Below are 8,157 nucleotides of genomic sequence, written 5' to 3' on the forward strand. Positions count from 1 at the left end.
TAACAACTTGACGATTATTGGAAAAAAATTATATTTTGGAAGAACTCACTACATAAGGTGACAGAATTCCAAAATCAAATTACATGAAAATATACATCGAAATTTCTTTGTACAATAGGTGAGGAAAAATCTCTAGTATTGAAGAATAGAGACAAAGAAATATGAAGGATTAATGAGGATATAAGGGCAAATAGCATTCTTAATAGCAAACCAAGAAGTAAAAAGCTTGTAGTTGTGCATGCTTTATTTATCCAAACTTTACATTAAATCAACTGAAGGGCAAAAATAAAACCAAATCAGAATTTTGTATTATTTGGGGTAAATTTCAGTAAGTTTAATTTAGAACCAACTTTTTTTAAAAAAAAGTTCTTGGGATAATGTCTAGGTTCAAGAGCCCTCAACAGCCAGAAAATGTTATTGCTACATCCAATCCAAGAGATGGGTACAACTAGAATACAAAAAGACAAAGCACCTAGTGATGACCATTCCTCTGAAGTCATCATTAAAAATCAAGTAATTGCTTATTAAGTATTTCAGTATTTGAACTAAATCATCCGAGAACTTTCTGGCAGATAGAAGAGATAAAAGCAAAGGGGACTGTCAAAACAAAGAAGATACAAAAGTTTAGTAAGTGACAAGGGTTTAATGAAGCCTCAATGGTTTAAAGGAAATTAAATGGAAACTTTTAATCCTAATTGCTTTTCATCTGACATGCTTTAAAGAGTCTTTTTAAACTGATAAGAAACAATAAATAGGGAAAGAAAACCTGCTAAAATCTTTTTAGAATTTACACGATTCTTATTCTACTTCAAGAAAGCATTATTTGGTACAAGGTGTATTTGTGGATGTACATGAACAGTATATATATTATCTGGATCATTTTGTGCTATGTACACGTCTTTACAATTCTTCCTGAAGGTTAAAACAGTTCATTAGAATTCAAAATGCATAATCATCTGTAAGTTGGCACTTGTTAGGCTCTTGTCAGCATTGATAACTGGCATGTTTTATTGCAGCCCAGTTCCAGCCAGTGTTTTGCCAACTTGTTACAACAAAAGTCCAGCAATATAGGTGGGTAGAGTGCAGGAAAAACAGTGCCATGTTTCTCAATTGAAGACCCTGAAATAAGTGAAATTACTAGCTGCTGAATAAATGTCACTCAAAAGCAGTCTCTTGGCTTTTTTCATACACAGCGTGCAACTTTCCTTTTAAATTCTCTGTTTCTGTCTTCCCTCCATTCTTTCGCAGCATCGACATTAGCAGGTGAATCTCCATTAGGGTCTGTCAGCATAGAAATGACACTAATCATGATGGTTTCCACAGTGTGGATAGGAAGCCAGCGTTCCTCTGGCTTTTCATAACCATATTTATCCTCCCCAGGCTCATGAAGAATAGAAATGCAAACATCACCATTTTTATCAACATTTGGGTGCCAGATTTCTGTAATGAATTTCATTTTAGGAGGCCAGAGGGGATAATCTTTTGGGAAAGTGAGATGAGCCTTAAAAACACCACCTTCATAAAGTGGAGGACCAATAATAAGGACTTCCCATCAATAGAGATCATTGCCATCTATTAAACCTGCTGAAAAGCCTTCCACTGGATTTTTGTTGAGTTCTGCCCGCTGTCTTCGCAGTAGCAGCGCTGACTGCAGCTCCGTCATCCTCCCCGCCAATGGCCCGGGCTGGCGCCGGGGCTTCCGAAGGGTTAGGGAGAGGCTCTGGGGGCGGCTGGAGCTGGGTGTGCTGAGGAACACGGGCCTGGATCCGGATCGCGGAAGCCAAGGGAGGCCGGGCTCGGGCAGCGAGAGCGGCACCTTGCCGGTGCTGGTCCACTCGGTTCGACTCTTCTCACAGCGCCTCAAGCCCGGAAGGGGAGGGTACCCGGGCCACCGCAGCGCGCACTGGGACTTCCTCGCCCGCTTCCCTCCTTCAACCAGCCAGTCGGCCCCACCGGTGCCTTCCCCCGCCACTCACAATTAATGTTTCAAAAAATATCATTTAAAAAAAGAATCCTTTACTACTCAGAAACCATGGCAAGTTCTTACAATTCCATTAGCTGGGGAGGCAGATACAGGAGGATCAAAAGTTTAAAGCAAGCCTCATCAATTTAGCAAGGTCCTATGAATATTATTGAGATCTTGTCTCCAAATAAAAAAAATGAAAAAGGCTTTGAGATGTGGATGAGTGATTTAGCTTCTGTGGGTTCACTCCCTGGTACCAAAGATGAGGGTGAGAACAAAAGAAAAAAATAATTTCTATATTTCTGTTTACTTTTAAAAAGAATTCAATATAGAAATATTTTTTTAAAGTTGGGAAACATTTAAAAAAATTCAGAATTTTTAAATTGCTCTCAAGAAAGTTTGTATTCCACCAGTGAGGCATTTTTCACTGCCCTGAAGCATGTTTTTATACATTTATAATTTTTATTCTGATGCTTAGGATCAAACCCAGTGTTTTTTGTGACTAGTGTGATATGCTAGTGCTGAGCTAGGCCCTCAGCTACACATTTAACATTAACATTCATTTAAAAATGAAATGAAAACTGATTATAAATTATTTTATTCAAATTCACTCTCATTCATAAATTAAATTTGTTCAGATTTTTACATTGAAATAACATATACTTTTAAATGTTTTTTAGGTATACATGACAGTAGACTATATGTTGACATAAAGTTATTTTTGTTATGGATAATATTCCATTGTGTGTGTGTGTGTGTGTGTGTGTGTGTGTGTGTGTATATATATAATTTTATTTATCCATTCACCTGTTGAAAGACATTACTCTTCATTATTGGATTAAATATTAGGTCCTTTCTTGTTCAAAAGTGGATTTTAAGTTGTTTGTAAAATACATAATGATCAACAAGGTGAGTTGAAATTGTAACCATAAAAGAGACATAAAAAGTGTGATAACAGGTATTACATTTCTAATTCCAGTTTTGGATTATAGTAATACAAATAATACATATTTTCAATATCTTTTTTTTAATTTATATGTGGTGCTAAGGATCAAAGGCAGCACCTCACTCATGCTAGGCAAGTGCTCTACTACTTAGCTACAGCCCAAGCCGCAAAGATACATATTGAAAGAAAAATTTCTGAATATCCTGTTATACTGTAAGCCAATTGTAGGTATACCTGGCATATTTTATGAAGATACATCATATTACTAATGAATTCATAAGTTTGCATATAAACAATAAGTCTTTAAAACTTATTTTACATTAATTATCTTTTGAACTGGGGAGGATCTATAATAGTTCAAAAAAAATCAACTTAAAGTTGTCAATTTACCAAATCATTTCAAAATTTCTTTTCTGTAGTATCTAAAAGATTTGCTAGTAATAGAAACTTATCAAATAACAAAATAGACTTTTATTATTGACTTTAAATTATGTATGTTTTAGACAAGATTAAAGGAGAAATTAAAAATATTAATCTAGAAAATCTTCAGAGAGCATATAATTTTTATTAGTATACTAAATCAGCATACAAAGAGCCAGAACATAAAAAGACTTTTTTGTTTTCTGGAAAAATCCATTAAAAGGTAACCATATTTAACTTCAGATATATCTTAAAAGAAGATGAGACAAAGAGAAAAAAATTATGACATGTTACATGAAAAAAATAAGAACCCTTAATGTTGTGAACAACCAATAAAAAAAATAAAAAATTAAAAAAAAGAACCCATTAAAAGAAAAAAAAACAGAATTAACAAAGAGGATCAAGTGAAAAAGCAAGCTGGAATCTCTGTTTGCACTATAGATACAGAATTGGAGACTACAAGAATTCATTTTAATCAGGTAAATGAACCTTCAGTAAGTTTTAAATTTTTACTTTATTTCATGTGCATTATTTATAAAATCCTTCTAACTTAACGTTATGTGGCCATGTTTCACTTAATGATGGCAATGTGGTCTGAAGAATGTGATTTTTGGGAATTTCACCAACATGCAATCATCATGTGTGTATACTTCCACACACTTCAGACATCTCCCAGAAAGCCGGGAAATACAGACTTACAGAACCTCTATTTATATGCAGTCTACTGTTTCCCAGTGCTTTGGTATGTGGGGTGTGAACTATTATTTTCATTTTAAACACAATGTTATCTGATTCTAAAATTAAATTATGACATTTATGACAAAACTATTTACAGCAAATCTTAGCTTCTGTTAGATGTTCAGCAGTTGTTTCCTGAATGAAGAAGTTTAATTTAATCACTGTCATAAATACCAATTTAGAAGTTTTTAAGACACAGACTAAATAGCTATGCAACTAGTTAAAACATTTTTTGTAAAGTGTTTCACAATTACATTTCTGCCTGTATTAAAGAAATGTTTTCACTCACCCAAATTTATCTGACATATGTGCAATTGAAATGTAAGACATGTACTCATAAAGAATAAATCTACCTTTTAGAATTATTTTTTAATGTTGAATTTCCCACTCTTAAATTAAGCTTTTAGACTGCTATCACCTGCTAAAATACAGTCAAAACCTTGCAGGAATTAATTTGTAGATTTTAGCAGAGAAAAATGAAACCTACAGACAATCTCCATGAGACCAGAATGCCAGAATGTACAATATGAAATTTCAGTAATATATCTTTTAAACAAAAATAAATAGACTAGTGCGAAAGAAAATGTTTCCTGAATTATTTTTTTCTGTTTTCAAATGAGTCAGTGTGTGTGTGTGTGTGTGTGTGTGTGTGTGTGTGTGTGTAACATAGTTAAACACTAACTCTATTAATCATGGGAAAGTAAAGAGTTTTTTAAATCCATATATTTATAACCATAATGTACATATTTTGGAGGTGAGTGTGGCATTTTTTGTCCCATTGAATTAAGTAGTGTTCTTAATTCAACTCTATTTCTCTGCAGCAGTCCCATGATGACTTTCAGAGAAGCCTTATAAAGAGAAAAGACTTAATATTTTTCACAAGAATAGATGATTTTTCTATAATCTCAAAACTCTTGCTTCTAATAGTAGATCTATTTTGGGAAAGTGACTTCACTTTCTTGTTGTGTTAATATGTATTATTACTTCCACTTTTAAGAAAGGAGGAAAAAAGAGGCCAGCAAATACCAGGTTTTGTATATAATTTTCTCACTTTTGAGAAGAGAAACAAACACTTTGCTCCAAGTAATCTCCTACTTGAGTACAAAACAACTTTGGAAACAAAGGCATACCATAATATATTCTTAAAAATAATAACTGGTTAATATTTGTTCCTAATACATAAGATCTGTTAATTTCCCTTATTTTATATTGACTCATGTTTCAAACTTCACTGAGATGAAACAAATGCTACTGAGTAGAAATCTCAGGATTTTCTGAGTAGAGCCTTACACATTTTGCCTCATTTGTCATTTGTGTTTTGAAACACAGGCCTTCTTTGATGGATTTCTAGTCACAGGACAGAAATAACTGGCTTTGTGGATGAGCACTAAAAGCAGAAGCAAAAGACTCAGAAAATCATATCCCTTACCTGTTTTTAGCCTGTGCTCCTTTTCAGAATTGTGATACATTGTTCATTGATATACATTATGTATTTAATGCTGTTTCTACATTTATCATTTATCAATAGATGCAATTCTCATTCCTGGCTACAAAATGATAAAAAAACAGAATATGGTAGAAATATTTTTGGGAAAAGACCTTGGGGAGTTTTTGTATGTCTCAGTAGATGTAGAGCTAAGGCTTTTACTATGGGCTGGTTGAATTCATGAGGTGTCAGATTGCAAATTTATTCTTCTTCAAGTTAAATGTTCTTTTATTTACCACTGAAACCATCCCAACAGATAGGCTCATAATAAAATATTTGGAATTTTTCACTGTTTAAAGTGTAGATCATATGATCCTATAAGTGGATCAACATGAAAAATAGTGAATTATTATTATTTTATTTATTCTTTTAGGTATACATTATAGTAGAGCTGTTTTGGCATATTACATATACATAGCATATAACTTCTTCTATTAAAGATCCCATTCCTGTGGTCAAAAATTTAGCAGAGTTTTGCTGGTCCTGTATTCACCTTTGAACATAGGAATGTAATGTCAGATTTATTCTACTGTCTTTCCTCTCCCCTCCCAGCCCTGTATTCCCTTTTGTCTAATCCAACAAACTTCTATTCTTTCCTCTCCCACCTTTGTGTGTGTTAGCATACACATATTAAGGAAAATATTCAGACTTCATAGTTGGAGAACTTGATTATTTCACTTGGCATGAGAATCTCCAGTTCCATCGATTTACCGGCAAATGACATAATTTGATTCTTCATGGCTGAGTCTATTGTATATATATGACACATTTTCTTTATCCATTCATCTATTGAAAGGCACCTAGATTGGTTCCACAGCTTAGCTTTTGTGAATATCTCTATAAATATTTATGTGGCTGTGTCACTATAGTTTCATTTCATTAAACAATGAGGAGCAGAATAACTGGGTCAAATGGTTATTCCATCCCAAGTTTTCTGAGAAATCTCTATACTGCTTTCCTGAGTGATTGCTTGGTGCAATGTATGAGTGAATCTTTTCCCCACATTCTCACAGTTATTGTTACTTGCATTCTTTTTTTTAAGAGAGAGTGAGAGAGGAGAGAGAGAGAGAGAGAGATAGAGAGAGAGAGAGAGAGAGAGAATTTTTTAATATTTATTTTTAGTTCTCGGCGGACACAACATCTTTGTTGGTATGTGGTGCTGAGGATCGAACCTGGGCCACACGCATGCCAGGTGAGCGCGCTACCGCTTGAGCCACATCTCCAGCCCTTTACTTGCATTCTTTATATTTATTATTCTACCTGAAGTGACATGGAATCTCAGTGTAGTTTTAATTTGCATTTTTCTAAGTGCTAAGGATGTTGAACTTTTTTTCATATACTGGTTAATTGTTTGCACATCTTTTTATTTGGGTTATTTGGTGTTTTTAAAATTCTTTTGTGGGGTGTCTTTTTGTGCATGTGTTAATTTTTGAGTTGTTTATATATTCTGGAGATTAATGCTCTCTCTGAGGTGTCAGTGACAAAGATTTTCTCCCATTCTGTAGGCTGTCTACTCACATTCTTGATGGTTTCCTTTGATATAAAGATAGCACCCCATTTATTGATTTTTGTTTTACTTCTTGTGCTTTAAAAGTCTTTTTGAGGAATTCAGTTCCTACACTGACAAGATGGAGCACTGGACATGTCTTGTCTTGTAATAGGCCTAGGGTCTCTTGCCTAATGTCAGGAATTCTGACTGTGAAGGAAGAGCATCATGGGGCTAGTCCTCCTTTTTCTTCCTTCTGCCACCTCCTCTCTCTATATCATCTTTCCCTCCATCCATCACTTTTATCCTCCCTTTCTCCCTTGCACAATAAAAGAACACTAGGTAGGATATATGTACTCTGAAAACATATAAGTGAATAGTATAGTAATTTAAAGTATAAGTACAGAATTATTCTGCTGTGGTGAGCCATGTCAGCGGACTGTGGTCACCATTACAAGATGGAGCTGATAAGTGCCGTGGCCTGTGATAAACAACTCCTTATTTTGGGAGAGTTGGCACGTAGCTGTAAAACACCCTATGAGAAAGGTCCACGTGGCAGTTGTGTATTGGGGCTTGATGTGCTTTATCAAGGCTGGGGCGCTCAGGTGAAGTAGTAGTAGTAGTAGTAGTAGTAGTAGTAGTAGTAGTAGTAGGAGTAGAAGAAGCAGTAGCAGAAGCAGTAGTAGGAGTAGTAGTAGTAGTAGTAGTAGTAGTATTAATAGAAGAAGCTTCCAGAGACACATAATTAAAGGCCTGAATAAACTGCTGAAAGAAGAATCCTGTGTCGTGTCCTCCTTGCTGGCGAGGGGTCGCAGCGGTTGGTGGCCCGGACGGGGAACACCTCCTCGGACCCAGGATCCAGAACTTTCAGCAGTTAGGGTGGTGCCCCGGTAAGTTCCCAGGTAAAGTGGGAATCCGCAAATGAAAGCGGGGCGCTCCTCGGTAATTAAAGAGAGAGCGGGGAAAAATAATAAAATAAGACGCTCTTCTGTAGATAAAGAGAGAGCGGGGAAAAATAATAAAATAAGACGCTCCTCTGTAGATAAAGAGAGAGCGGGGAAAAATAATAAAATAAGATGCTCCTCTGTAAATAAGGAGAGAGCGGGGTTTTGTATTTT

General features: G+C 35.1%; 1 pseudogene; it reads right to left on the reverse strand.

Moving 5' to 3' along the window:
• Positions 1-623: 623 nt before the first annotated feature.
• Positions 624-1,745, reverse strand: LOC144371365 (ubiquitin-conjugating enzyme E2 G1 pseudogene; annotated as a pseudogene).
• Between the last annotated feature and the right edge of the window lie 6,412 nt (positions 1,746-8,157).

Source organism: Ictidomys tridecemlineatus, chromosome 16, assembly GCF_052094955.1.
Source record: "Ictidomys tridecemlineatus isolate mIctTri1 chromosome 16, mIctTri1.hap1, whole genome shotgun sequence".
Lineage (NCBI taxonomy): Eukaryota > Metazoa > Chordata > Mammalia > Rodentia > Sciuridae > Ictidomys > Ictidomys tridecemlineatus.